Source organism: Bactrocera oleae, chromosome 5 (assembly GCF_042242935.1).
Source record: "Bactrocera oleae isolate idBacOlea1 chromosome 5, idBacOlea1, whole genome shotgun sequence".
Taxonomy (NCBI): Eukaryota; Metazoa; Arthropoda; class Insecta; order Diptera; family Tephritidae; genus Bactrocera; species Bactrocera oleae.
The window spans coordinates 47,145,235-47,160,257 of NC_091539.1; the positions used below are offsets into that span (position 1 = coordinate 47,145,235).

At 33.9% G+C, this 15,023-nt stretch overlaps 1 protein-coding gene and 1 long non-coding RNA gene across 4 annotated transcripts in view; one reads left to right on the plus strand and one right to left on the minus strand.

Annotated features, from left to right (window-relative positions):
* The window catches only part of LOC118681431 (uncharacterized), a 175,657-nt gene extending 162,365 nt beyond the window's left edge, over positions 1 to 13,292 (minus strand). Inside the window, exon 1 of the long non-coding RNA XR_011396319.1 lies at positions 12,965 to 13,292. This is a non-coding gene — a long non-coding RNA (uncharacterized lncRNA). The remainder of the gene's footprint in view (positions 1 to 12,964) is intronic.
* The window catches only part of LOC106616003 (frequenin-1), a 74,567-nt gene that overhangs the window by 35,489 nt on the left and 24,055 nt on the right, over positions 1 to 15,023 (plus strand). The window lies entirely within an intron of this gene.

A 15,023-nucleotide genomic window follows, 5' to 3' on the forward strand; every position in this document is an offset into this window, starting at 1 on the left:
TATTTACAAACACATATCTTCTGAAATATACCAAAAAGATTTTGAGTTTTCACAAACTAAATTTCAATGAGTCAGCACCTTCCGTGAAAGGCGTTGTACAGCCTTAGCTATCTCAAATCTGGGCGGTTGCAATTTCAACTTTGCCTTTCACTTTGTTATGTATGTAAAAATTTATAAATATATTCTCCTGATCATATGTGTAACCTGCTTACTCTTAAAAGTTTAAGTGGTTTTGACTTCTTTCGTCACCTGAAATAATTCATCTTTTATTTCCAAATCACTCAAGCAAAGAAAATCTGATGACTTGAAGTGATTCTCTTGAAAAATGGAAATATTTTGTTTTGACAAAATACAGTTATGAAAAAAAAAACAAAAAAAATATTTATTATATTATGATTCCAAAAAAGATATACATTTGATAATGTTGCCGGTTTTTAAAAAATTACTACTGTAATTTTCAACATCATTACCAACTAGGCTAACAAATTCTTGTCTATAAAACAAAGTTATGCGAATTTCTTGTACTGAGATCTCGAGATAATGCTCGCTGTGAAAAAACTTATTTAAAAATAACATCGAAAAGGTAAAAAATAGCTATATTATGTATATCGCCTTTGATAACAACTATGTATGTTAAATAACTAGCAGATCCCTCCATTTGCCATCACACTTGGGGGAGGAGGATCTCATATAGACGATGAGATGTGAACATTGAACTTCTAATAATATTCATATTCAATTCCGCGCACGATCGCTTCGTAGGGAGCCAACTGGGCGAATTAGCCGCGCTGCACTTCATTTCATGAGATTTAATTTCCTCCCGTGACCCACTTTGCCTACATTCCATAAATCCTTGATATCTTTCGAATGCAATGTCCTAATCGAATAATTAAAAAAGTCTTATAGGTAAAGTTGATAAGACTTGAATATGAAATAATTAATTTTGATAAGGATCAACACCGCGGTATAAATAAGAAGGTTTTACGGAGGCGGCATTTTAATTTATTATTATTAATTTTTTTTTTTATTTTAAATATAGTATAATTATTGTGACGTAACTATAACAGTTGGACTTTTTTGTAGTTAATTATGTGTTTTGCAAAATCGTAGCATATTATTATGTTCTATAATCAATTGTATTCCCAGCGCACGTGATGAAAGGAATTTTTTAAGTCATATTTTTACACCTTGGCTTTCATTATTGACGATTTAGTAAATATCCCTAACTTTTTTTTAATACAGTATAGGCTTTGTTCATAAGGGATAGTGTCGCTTACCAACGGTGAAATAAATTTTCAAATCCGTCAAGCTGTTTCGAAACTTATTCAATTCAAACAAACAAACAATCAAATCTTTCCTCTTTAGAAATAGATAAAATCGAGTTTTTTAAAAAAAAAAAATAAACTCTCCTTTGAAGCAGTACCAAGATTTCAGTTTGCCTGATAAAAAAAAAAACATTTGTTATCGAATCCGCTAAAATTCTAGAAGAAATCTAGATTCAGTATTTAAATGTTCCTTCGCCAGAATTTAAGTGTTTATGAGACTAATTCTTATGCAAGTACCCTGTTAGGGTATTTTCCAGAAGGAAACGTAACAAGATGAGTTGATTTAGCTATGTCCGTCTGTCTGTCTGTCTGTTTATACGCCAACTAGAAATATCAGTCTGAAATTTTGCATATATCCTTCTTTCCCGAAAAAAATACTCATTTGTCGGAAAGACCGATATCGGACTACTATATGATATATTTGTCATACAAACTGATCGAATCAAATCAAGTCCTTGTATGGAAAACTTTTTTATTTGACAAGATACCTTCACGAAACACAATTTGTTTCAAAAGGAAGGCAATTTTGCAAATTAAAAATCTAAATTAAACAGTTTTGTAATATATTATCTCATATTGGCAACTGAATAGCAAATAACAAATATTTATATAACAAACCAAAAACAAAAAACGAAACAAAAAAACAAAAAACTTTTACCAACGCTTTTCTGGTGTGTACATTTGTTTACTTAAATTACATTTACTTTGCCTCTTTGCTTTTGTCATTCTCATTGGTATCCTTCCTCTTGAACTTTTGCGATTTTTTTTTCTCTCAACACACCTACACACAGACATTACTGCCTCACTTTCACAATACCGTCGCAACATAAATTTCCCGACGAAATTGCATTCGCTGTTGTTCGCATTAATATTCACTCTTAATGTAAATTCTGCTTCTTCTTTTTACCAAACTTCGTAGGTGTTTGTACCAGTGCCAGCTGTTTTCGTGGTTTGCACTTTTATGACTTCTCTATGTTTGCTATGGTACTTATTGTACTTTTTGGCTATGTTGGATACCCTTGCAATTTTGTTATGACAGTTTTTTTGTGTTGTTGGCTGTATTGTCTTCTTCTGCGCTCACAAACATAAACATGTCAGTTTGTGTGAAGGTGGCAGTTCACAAAGCGAGAAATTAAAAAAAAATTCATAAAAATATGCATAAACAACGGGAAAACTTCTACTTTTATGCGAATAAAATAGAACAGTTTATTCTGAGCTTATTTCTGTCTTTTATTAAGCTTTTTTTACCGTTATATATGCTACATTCCTATGGCATGGGAAAAGATGAAATGTGCTTTACAAAGTAAGGTGACTGCAAGTTATTAGTAATTGTGGATTTGTTTTTGCCAGGTTCGTTTGATTTCATTTTGGTTTGGATGCAAAGAGGCTTTTAGTCGGAGTACTTGTTCTTCTATATCTAGTATGTATAAATTAGTTATGGTTTTTTTCGATACCGATATAAGTGATAAATTCGAGGTGCATTTAAAGGAGAAAGTGAATTTTGAATTTTTTGAAAAGTACTTATTTATTTATCAATATCTATTCTGTCCCCTTCAATATAATCCCGCTCGAATATATCCATTTGGTGATCTCACCAAAAGTATTTCTCTGGCCATATTCAAGCCCATAATGGAGTTTTGGTATGGTGAAAGCCGCTGGAAAAGACCACGCATAAGAAGAAATAGCCGGAAGATGTACGATCTCGAAAGTTGCTTTACCAGATCGCCGAGCCTAGCTCTGGCAGTTTTTTCGCTTGAACTCACGAACTATACTTTTGAGGCTAGTAAATGGATGTCTCTTCTTTTTATCTCTAACAAGGAGTTTCTTCATGATTAGAGCGATTTACACGCCTGACCTTAGCACAATTGTGGGAAGCCTCAAGGCCAATAAGCTTGCTGAGTCAGGCACTTTTGTCTTTCTTACTAGCTACATGAGAGGAACGGGTAAAAGCTCCACTCTCTTCGCGAGTAAGATACTAGATACTAAGCGATCGCAAGTTCGTTCAGATCCAAGATAAATTGTAAGCGGTCTAGTGACCCTCAGCAAAGTTCTCCTTTCAACTTAAAGCTCGAATATGTGAGTATACTGGCTAACTAAATTTATGTCAACAACGTATATTTTGAAAAAAATAAAATATATTTTTATACTCCTGCAACATGTTGCTACAGCGTATAATAGGTTTGTTCACATAACAATTGTTTATACCATGGATGAAAATGGAAAATAATCTCGCCCGGCCTGTCTACCAGCCAGATGTATTATTGAAATTCGGAAAGAAATTTCTCCGGCTCTGATCTTTGCAAGTTGCGAGAGTATAAAATGTTCGGCAACATGCGAATTTAGGCCTTTCTTACTTGTTATTATTATATTCGATAATAATGTTTAACAATTTTTTGTGGATTTAACTAAAAGTACGATGAAAATTTCGACTTTTCGGGTTTTGATTTAGATTGAACTGAATTTGGGTGATTTTATGGTCTGATGTTGAAAGTAATACGATGTTCGATGCAAGGTTAGAAGCGCTTACGAAGAGCAATTTATTTTTATTGAAAAAAAAGAGCTTTTATTTGATTAGATTTTCCTGTTAAAGGTCGATCACTATTCGAAAACATACTTTACACCATTTTTGTTTTCATCTCTGCCTAATTAAAATCCACGCTTTAACGTACTTCTTTCAACTATTTATTTATTGGAATCCAATTACATCTTATGCAAATATTTTAATCAAGATCGAAAACGAAACCAATGGAATTCACATTAACGAGAACAAAGACCAACATGTGCAGATTATCGCCGACGAAAGCATAATAATCTGCGAGACAGACTGTGTAATGCGACTATTGCGCCGTAATAATCATCATTAGCAGAAACAATCGAAAAGCGAACGATAAAGTTGGACTGGCACAGCGAGTAGGCGGCAACGCGGCTAGTTGAGTGAGAGGCGTGGACGCAGACGCAGACGAAAATGCTATTGTGGTGCCACATAATATCCAGCAAATTAAGCTGTACGCACACAAATGCAAATACAAACATGCAGATACTAATAATGGAACACACACACACATATATACATGCGCGTATAAGTAATTATATAAGCAAATGCAAAGATATTCACAGTCAGTTTTCCGGCGTAATTGCGAGATTTCATTGTGGCGATTGTGATTGCATAGAACAAATAAAGCAGACAAACAGGAAAAGAATAGAAGTAGAAATGCGATTGTGATTACGAATGTGAATAGCGGCATTGCCGATGCCAAATGGGACAGTAAATGAGACGAAAAGACGAGACGCTGAGGGGGGAGTAGCGAGCGGCTGGCATGCGTGGGCTGATAGCTAAGTGAATGCAAGGATATGCAAGCGAAAACAAAGCCCCGTTATGGCATCTTAATTGCACATTCTCATCGTCGTGGAAACTGAGTTGCATGCAACGGAAACAATAAAGAGTGCATGTGTGTGTGTATACATTTATATGAAATTCTTGAAATTTCATTGTGGCAATTAAAGGCAAAACCTGCCCACGGCCAAGACGACAATCGGCTAGGCTCAACTCGGCTTGGTTATTTGCTTGGTCGCTCACAGGCTCACTCGCTCACTCCCTTACTGCTTGTTCGCTGCAAAATCACGTTTAAATTCACATTGCAGTAATAGCAACAACAACAATACCAGAACATGAACTGCAAGTACTAACAGCAGCAACGGCAGGCAAGAGCTCTGTAACGCAAAGTGGACAGTTAAAAGCAAACGACGCTGCCACGTTGACAGCGCAAGTCGCACGTGCCACATGACCAATATTAAATATCTGCATACCTCAAGGCAGCTTCTGAGTTAAGGGAATGCAATTTCCGTGCTGGATAATTGCGCCACAGGCAACTGATAGGCGAGCATGTTGGGCGGCGCGGGATGCAGGCGCTAGCTTGAAGTTTGCGGGTATGAAAAAAAATTTTAAGTAAAGTAAAGCATGCCGGACGCAGTAAGTGGTGGAAAATGAACGGAGAGGATATCGATTACGTGCAGCACGTAGAAGTGCAGTTCGGTGGGTCATCTGTAGAAATAGATATTTAATGAATATACATACATACATATATAATATATTGTTACACAGTAGATGCATTTTTATGCAGCATAGCTGCTTTTTGCAACATTACTTTGCTTGAACATTCCTTATGTTGGGTCATTTCTTTGCCCTTCACTCCACCTCCTTTACTTGTGTTGCACTCTTTTGGCACTCAAAAATGCACAGGACATTTAAGTGGCCTTTTGGATAAAGCGCAGCATGTCGCCTGTGCGCATGGCTTAAGCGATGATACAGGTGCACCAGCTGCTGGTGAAAATGGAAAATTAATTTTGACATACATAAATATACATATTTTATTTTATTTCTATCATTTTATGCTACCGCAGATATTTCTCTTTTCACCTTTCATTGCACGCGCCTTTCATTACGGCATACCATTTTGATGGGAGATTGTACGGGAAATAATTTAAATCACATTAAAATTGCAAAGGTCTCAAAGGGGCTTTAAATATGCGCGTTAATGAGCCAATAGCGTCCTTAAAGTGAAATCGTTTTGAATATAAGTAATTGCGGCAATCAATATTGTATGAATACTATTCGAAGTGGGATATTAAAACTCATGCAATTAAGCATAATTAAAACACGTTGGTAAGCAAATTTAATAAATATACCATATATAAATGAATAAATGTCGAGAAGAAAAACCCATCATATGTTATCTGTATGAGTGCGTAAAAATGCTGTATATGACAAAATTTAAGCTCCAAAGTGCTGGGAATATTTATAGAGTCAGTCGCCCAGGAAACTGTTAATTTGTTATTCAAAAATATCTCACATGACTACTTAATTTTTTTTTTTGATAATTGATAAAAATTCGTGTTGTTTTACAATTGCTCAAAAAAGTGTCGAAAAAGATGGCTTACAGACCAAAAAAGTAAGCCCATTTCACACCCAGAACTCATTACTAAACAGTCCAGAATGAGGATATGGGAAAGAAATATTGTAAAAACAGTAGTTTGAGAAGGTGAATTTTTATATTGGTGGACCGTTTCTTGCCAACTGCTGTTAATCACTGCTATTTATATACATTTTATAATTTATTCTCATTAATGAGCTCATACAAAAGCAAACGTTTTTGGGTTTATTATTTTTATCTTGTGTAAAAATTTATCCTTTCATGAAATTTGGTATAAACTTACATTCTTAGATCTCCAACACAGTGTATATTTTTTTAGCTTAAGTGGTTGCACCGAAGCTATAATACCCTTTACAAATATAAAGGTTATTTAAAAGAACTTGATACCGATCGTTCACTTTGTATGGCAGCTATATGATATAGTGATTTGATCTGAACCAATTCTTTAAAGATTACATTGTTACTTTGGAAAATATCTCATGCTAAATTTCGTGAAGATATCTCGTTAAATTAAAGAGTTTTCCATACAAGCACTTGGTACCGATCGTTTAATTTGTATGATCGATAGCTTAAAAACTGATGGACACACAGATAGACAGACGGACATGGCTAAATCAACTTAGATCATTATGCTGATAATTTATGGATATATTTTAAAAGATCTCCGACGTTTCCTTCTGGGTGTTACAAAATTCGTGGCAAGCCTAATATATCTTGTTCAGGGTAAAAAGTAGTATAAGTTTCATTCATAGGAAAAGTAAGAGAATGTATGAAAAAGAAAAGGTAAAACAATTTACGAGCGATATGAGTGAAAAAGAGGGGGTGTAATTGGCTTTTGAAGAATAAAATAATTACAAGTCATTGGGAAAAACGAAAAATGCCGAAGTTGTTGATAATTAAAATATCTACAGTTTGTTTGGATTATCGGAGAAAACTAACCACAGTAATGACGTAAGAATTTTCGATTAAAAATTGGGGTTCTTTTCCGATAATAAGTCCAATCAAAGTGAAAAAATAAATATTTTAAACCAAAAAATTACGGTGTGTTTGGGACATAAAAACGTTAGTTTACCCCATATTTTCTGAAAGAAAAAAATTGTTTGTAAAAGGTAGAAACCAAAAATCAAAATCTTGATTATTTCAACCATGGTTTAAAATGAGTTTTTTGAAGATACGTTTTGGTAAATTATTCAGTTCGTTAATAAAGAAAAAGTTAAATATAAATGTTTTCTTTAAATTCATTTAATGCATAAAAACTCCAAAAATTACATTATATGATAGTATAGACGACTGCTCAAAACCAGTTTCCTGATTTAACAATTTCTACCTACTATAATAGAGATATTATTTTTAGGTAATTTCCACTAAATGGCGGCTGCCGACTCAGTTGCCTGCGGTAAGGAGTCGATATTTACGTGTAATGTAAATTTCGATACACTGTTGTTGAACGGCAACTATACTCGCGATGGTATAGGTACATAATTGGGATGTGAATAGAGTAAGGTTTTGTAGATCTATTGAGAATATAAGAATTATGCACACAAAACAAAAAATGGCTGATGCTCCGCTCACATAGATTTTGGACAACTATAAATGGTAAAATGGTACAAGAACTCTTTATTTCGTCAAAATTTAATTTTTTATTTCTCAGTTTGTCTTCTAGTCAACCAAAAGAAATACGATTTTTCTTATAGTAAACTTAATAATTAAAAAATAAATTTTAAGGTTTGTTTATAAAGCCAATATATACATAGTTAGAGTTGCATTGTACTTCAATAAAAAATTACCAAATATGTATACACGAATAAAAAATGCATAAAAGCTGAAGAGTTGAGTCAAAAATTTCTAATCATTGTTATTTCATATACATAGTATTCCGAAAACAAAAAATTGAAAGATTGTAATTAACATTTACAATAAATTTGATAATTTGTATTAATTCTTAGTCTCATCATCGACTTTTGGTATGACTTTGTATTACTATCTCTCATTTCCATACCTGTGCGTGCCTACAAACATACGTGTGCACATTAGCACGTCAATGTAATACCTATACAAAACCGTGTAGTTATCGATAAGCGACATGCAACATGCCACAGTGCAATATTCAATGCTAGCTTGTGCTTTTGACATGCTGTGTAATGGTGTATGAATGATTGACATGCTTTCCTACGGTGTGGTTCGGTGCGTATGAGTAACAATGAAAACTCAAGTGAGCAGTGACCATTGACTTAGTTAGTGTTGAAGAGAGTATACATTAACTAACACTTGTATGCGATGTGGTAGGTTGTAATCAAGTGGGACACACACATGGCGATTATATAGTACGTGTGGCATTTGTGTTGCGAATTCATTAATATTGTGTTAGTTAGTGTTAACGGCGCGCTCTTATTTGTTTAATAAGATTTTAAGGTATTTTTTTTATTTTGGGTTACATATATTTGGCTTTTATGAGACTTGGTTTTCGGTAGACGCAGTTCATCTTTATTAAAAAAAAAAAAATAATCTAAAGAAATCAATGAGTCCTTTGGTACTAATTTTTAAAGTACCATATACAATTTTCTCTCCTGCACTTCTCTTTCGAAAATCATTCATTTATTTACTAGTTGCATCAACTGCAAAGAAGAAAGGCTAAAATGCGCACATACTCGCTCTTACGCAATAGGAAAAATGACACAACTTATTAGTGGCGCGAAAACATATGTAAATAGGCGTTGGCAAACGTGTGACAACGCAGCTGCACTTAATTATAAAGAGATATTCATATAATGTAGGCGTACGTCATTGTATAGACACAGCAACATTTATAGGAGGGGTCTTTCATACGATTTTTGAAGTAAGATTGTGTTTTCAAGAGTTCTTTACAGAAGTAAATGTGTTTTTCCTAACCCACAATTCAGCTCATAAGCAAACGTGTTAGAAAACTTCCTTCAAGGGGAGCTCAATCTCTCCTCCTTTATAAAATAGCTTGCTACGCCCCTTTACTTACATATTATATTACCGGCTACATTGCTACGCTTCTATATTAATATAATTGTGCGCGGGAATAAGCACACACGCATAACACTCACACTTCAGCACGACTGCGTTGTAATTGCACACCACAAAGTCATCAATCGCTATCAGTTCAACCAACCGCGGCGGCTTTGAGCGACGCAGCCTTTCAAACACTCATACACGTATACAAATATGGTATAACATGCGACCGCTACAGCGTGTAATTAATGAAATCAATTATGGAATAACACAGTACATACCTACATATGTAAGTATGTACTTATGTATGTGAGTGTAAGAAAAATATTTGCTGTCATGTCAGCGCTTGTAAGTTGGCTGCGGACACATGCCGACATACAAGTGTGCTATGTATGTTTGTGGCTCATTGATTACGCCGAAGAAAGTGTGTTGCTTTTTATAAGGAGCTTTTACTCTGCATTTGTATACTACAACTTTACGGATGTTAAAAGTAAAATTAATTACAGTGCTATACAAAATGTAAAAAACAAATTGATTGTAGGTGCATTTCGCAATTATTTAAGGCTCAAAATGTATGCATTTATCTACAATGCATATGGAATTCTCTAAAGGGTTTGAGATTTTGGTGCTTTGCCTGAATGAAAACAAGTTTAATATTTTTAATTGACATTTGAATTAAAATTTCTGGTAAAGAAAAAATCAGCAGATACTTATCTAGAACATATTTGACAGTGGAAAATGGAAATTCAATAATAAGATAGGATGGACTAAGTTAGATCGTGACATAGGACGGTAAACAGGATACTTAAAAAGTTATTGTGAAACGTGTAAAAATGGTATTTGGGAACGGCATACATTCTCGGTAACAAATTAATATATTCGTGAAAAAAAAATTGGTTTAAAGCCTTCCACCTAGGCTTTAAACCAATTTGGTTAATGAATTATATGTAGTAAACCTTATTCGGCTATCTGACTTATGCTTAAGCTATCTACCTCCAACAAATGCGGTACTGTATTTTGGTACGGGTAGTCGTGGTTTGATGTTTTTTTAAATGTGGGCGGGGTCACGACCTACTAAAGGTGTATCAACCAAACTCGCTATGAACAATTCTTTTTAGCCGTCCACATACAGTGAGAAAATGAGTAAATTCGGCTGGTGACCAGGCTTAGTTACACTATTACGGTAAAATTGAAAACTTGCGATAACACGACATTTTACAACAAAGATGATTCGAAAGGGCATTCTAGGAACACTCGTCCAAATTAGACAATGGGTATGGCACCGCCCACTTTTAGGTGAAATCCAATCTTTCAGGAACTACTCGACCCATTTAAACCAATTTGGATGAGTAACCTTATCAAACTATTCTTATGAAAATGGGCGAAATCGGTATTCAATAACACTTCGATCTCCCATAAAACTTAATTTTTAATTATATTTTTATTAAATTAAAAATGCCATTTCAAGTCTAAAAATTGTCGAGGACGAATCATAATTTCCACGAAGACAGAACTCCCAGTGATCGAATGGGTAGATCGGTGTGACTTTTTACCAAAAATGTTGGCCAATCTGTGAAATTTGTTATTGAAATGGTAGAGTGTCAAAAATTAGATCAATTCCCCTAGCACTCTTATACCTAAAATAAGAATTTTTAACTTCCGGTTGGGTTCATATCGTATATTCCGGTATATATGTATGTTATCTTAGTTAAATTCAGATAATTTTTTTGTGATAATAAGTTTCTAATACCCAGAAGGAAATGCCTCAAACCTTATAAAATATATACACATATATTTGATCAGCGCGCCGAGCTCAGTTGATTTAGCCATGTCCGTCTGTTTGTGCAGACGAGAACTTGTCCCTCAGTTTTTGAGATAACGCTCTGAAGTTTCGTTCTATCAAAAAGGCTGCTTATTTGTAGAAACGGCCGATATATATGTATACAATTTTGTCAAGACTTTCTCCGATTTTATTTTTTTAACTGACTCTAAGATAATTCCAATATGATAATATCGCCGGTTTTTCGAGTTTTTTTGAAATATATCTCTCCTCTGTGTGACCTTTGATATAGTATGTGATTTTAGCAAGCTATCGCGAAATTTTACTGATCTTCTAAATATTTGATCCAGATCAAAATCTAGCCTTTATTGTGTAGGGATGAAAAACTGAATTAAATAAAAATTATAAGAAAAAATTACACATTACTTGGTTGACTAATTTATAAAACTTCTTTTCTCAAAATTATCACATTTTTATTTATTTACGTGATATTTTTTCTTAATTTACATTCTTAATTTTGCAAGTTTTCCATATCCATTAATATACTCGTATATATGTAGGAATATGTAGCCAGAGAATGAAAATATTTTACTGTGAGTGTGTGAATTCACAAAACTCTGCCGCAACTTGAATAATTTATTCAAAAGAGCAAGAAAATGAAAAATGTGTGCCATAAACACAATTGACTTTATTTATTTAAATAAAACCTCATACAAATTGCATATATTTCTCGGCTTTGCGCACCATGCAGCACCGCTGCGTATGAGCAACTTTTCATCAACACTAATGCATGCATACATATGCAAACATGTGTGAGAGCAGCAACAAGTTTTTGGGCACAATTTATTTGCATTCAAATTGTAATCACATGCAACAAAAATTGTGACTGCTATAGTAATGAAAAACAATGACGTTGACAAGCAAATGCAATAACAGCAACATGCAAATGTGTTTACTTGTGAATATGAGCAAGCAAAATCTAAATTCAGTTATTTTCAACAAATTTTTATCTTTTATAGATTTCATGCATTTTTCATGACACAGCAAGAAGCGATCCTTGCCGCTATTGTTGTTGCCATTGTGGACCAGCACATTGGTACACTTGCACAAATTTAATATTCAAGGAGGCTGGCTGTTGTTGTGGTGTGGCGAAGCCATTGTTTTCATATTTTTCATTCATGTGATATTGACTAAAAATCAAATCATCATTCGGAGCAGTAGTGGTAACAACAACAATAGCATCAGTGTGGCAAATGCAGCAGCAATGGAATGCCAGTTGCAGTTACTCACTGGTGTGGCTTTGCCAGCTTCCTTGCATGTTTCAGCTGCAGCAAGTGGGGCGCCAAATGCAAGTGCCACAATGTATGCATATGCATGCCACAGGCAGTAAAGCAAACTGTGCAGGCACAAATACATATGTATGTGTTTGAGTATGTGTATGCGCTCAAGTATGAGTGTAAACATGTTCTATATATACACATAATAACAACAAAAAAAATACGTTAACTTCGGCTGCAGTGAAGCAATAATACCCTCTACAAATGCATTTCATGTAGCATGAAAGTGTAAAAAATAATCTCTATTATAATTTTGATCGGTAGTTTGTACGACAGCTATATGCTATAGTGGTGCGATCTGAATAATTTTTTCTAAAAATGCATTATTTTTTTAAGCAATAACCTATGCCAAATTCCGGGAAGATATCTTGACAAATAAAGAAGTTTTTCATACAAAGATTTAATTTTGCTCGTTCAGTTTGTATGTCAGCTATGTGCTATAGTGATTCGATGTCGGCGTTTCTGTCAAATGTGCAGAAAAGGATGTGTGTTAATTTACAGCTCAATATCTGATAAACTAAGGGACATTTCATTTATATACAGATAGAAGGACGGACCGACTAAAATGGCTAAATCGCCCTTGTTTAGGGTATAAAAATACCTATGTAAGCTTACCTTGATGTTTTGAATACTTAGCTGCACCTCAACTGCATTTCTTTACAATTTAGTTTATTTATTTATTTTTTTCATTTTCCCTGCGGCACACAAGCATACTTAAACTGTGGTTTGTATCAGTATTCCATGTGCATGCGGCGCTGTGGTAAATGCGAAATTATTTTACTGGCCAACCGAGTCAACAGCATGTTCACGACGTTGTCTTATGCATAAGCATTGGCGATGTTGCATCTTTAATACACCGAGGACGGCATTAGTAGCAACAATGATGTTTATGGCAATGTAAGACAGCTGCTTGTTCTTATGCTCCGGACGATTGTTATGATGTTTACACTGCAAAATAAAATGAAAGAAAAATAAAAGTACGATTTGTATATACCTGTAGTTAAATAGTTGTATGATGTTGTAAAGTGGAAAGGTGGGACTTAAATTTCGCTGGCTAAAAGGTTAAGGAGACTGAAACGAAATTTCGAATAAAACTACCTTAGTAAAATACGGTATGAAGTACCATATATTCTAAGGAGCTGGAGCAAAATAATTGAAATGAATTTTGCTATTTAATATAATATTATTATTTTTAATATGCTACAATATACGAGTGTCATATGTATTAGAAATTTACGTCGCTACTTCTTTGTATTCACGAAAATAATTTAACTGTATTTGATAAAAGATTAGTGATTTTATTATTGGTTATTATTGATTATTATTTCAACTAATCTTTAATATCCTCTTAAGAAAGAATTCTAGTCATGATTTTTTTATATTACGATAGCTTAGATATTCAATAACATCTTTATAAAAAGAATTTGCGAAATTACAATTATAATTATAGCCGTTCTAATGTCGTAGCAACTACTTCGGTTCGTTTGAGGGGACCACGAAACTTTAAATGGGTTTTCTTCATTCTTTTATTGCATACTGCACTAACTTAGAATTCATCATTGTTTAATTTTTTAAAAAACCACAGGTGTAAATATTGTGATGACGAAAACGCGGCTAGTTTCCTCTCTTTACTTTAAGGACGCTTAACTTCATGAAACTTAATTTTATTTTGGAACATTTAAAATGCGAGTAAAAAAGTCATTAGCCAAAAAGACGATCGGAATTTGGGCTTCTATAGAAGAATAAACCCTAAGGCTTATTTGATTTATTTACAATTTCATTTTTGAAAAAATGTGGACTACTGATTCCCTCTGCCCATAGAGCACAGTGCTTTATGAGGATGTAAAGGCGTCTCAATAATGGCTTGTGGATTATCATCACTCGAAATGCGACATTTTCGGTTATTAACGTATCCTTGCAACAAGAAATGAGCTTCCTCCCTGAACAAAATCGAATCGGACCGTTATTTTTTTGGTAATAATTGTACACGAATTGGAAACGTTGTGCCGGAGTAAGTCTGTTTGTTATGAAATGGTAAACCAAACTGTCGAAAAGACTAACTGCCTGATTAGAAATCAGAAGGCTTAAACAAAGCAGCAGCATTATATAACACAAGTATACAATAAATAAAATATATCAAAGCTACAAATTTCTGTAAAAATTCAGAAATCTTTGCCATGCATTACTTGGCACACTATACACAGAGGCATCAAATTATTTTAATTGTGGAGATGGCGGTTTTCGATAGTAGCTAAGAAAAAAAACTTAGACTTATACTTGTAGTATCCAATAATGCAACTGAACATTTGCATTTGAACCAACGAAAGATCAAACCGATTTGCAAACGGCTGATTTGAGGATATGGTTCTAGTAGGTCATAAAGAAAAAAATATTACATGAATCAATCAAATTAGTTTCTCTATTAGCGCAAAGGATAAAGCGCAGTCTAAATAAGAATAGAGAGAAAACTACTCAGCTAAGTTTGTTTAAGTTCTTTATAAATTATATAGTAAGCTTGTCAAACAAATTTTTTACGAGACATGACAACATGATGCAAAATGTGGAAATTTCATTCATTGCAATATCTCAGTGCTCGAGCTAATTAAGCGCTAAATAAATGATTTTAAAGCATTCTAAGCAAGCTCTGGCTTTCAATGTTTAAATGAAGTCATAT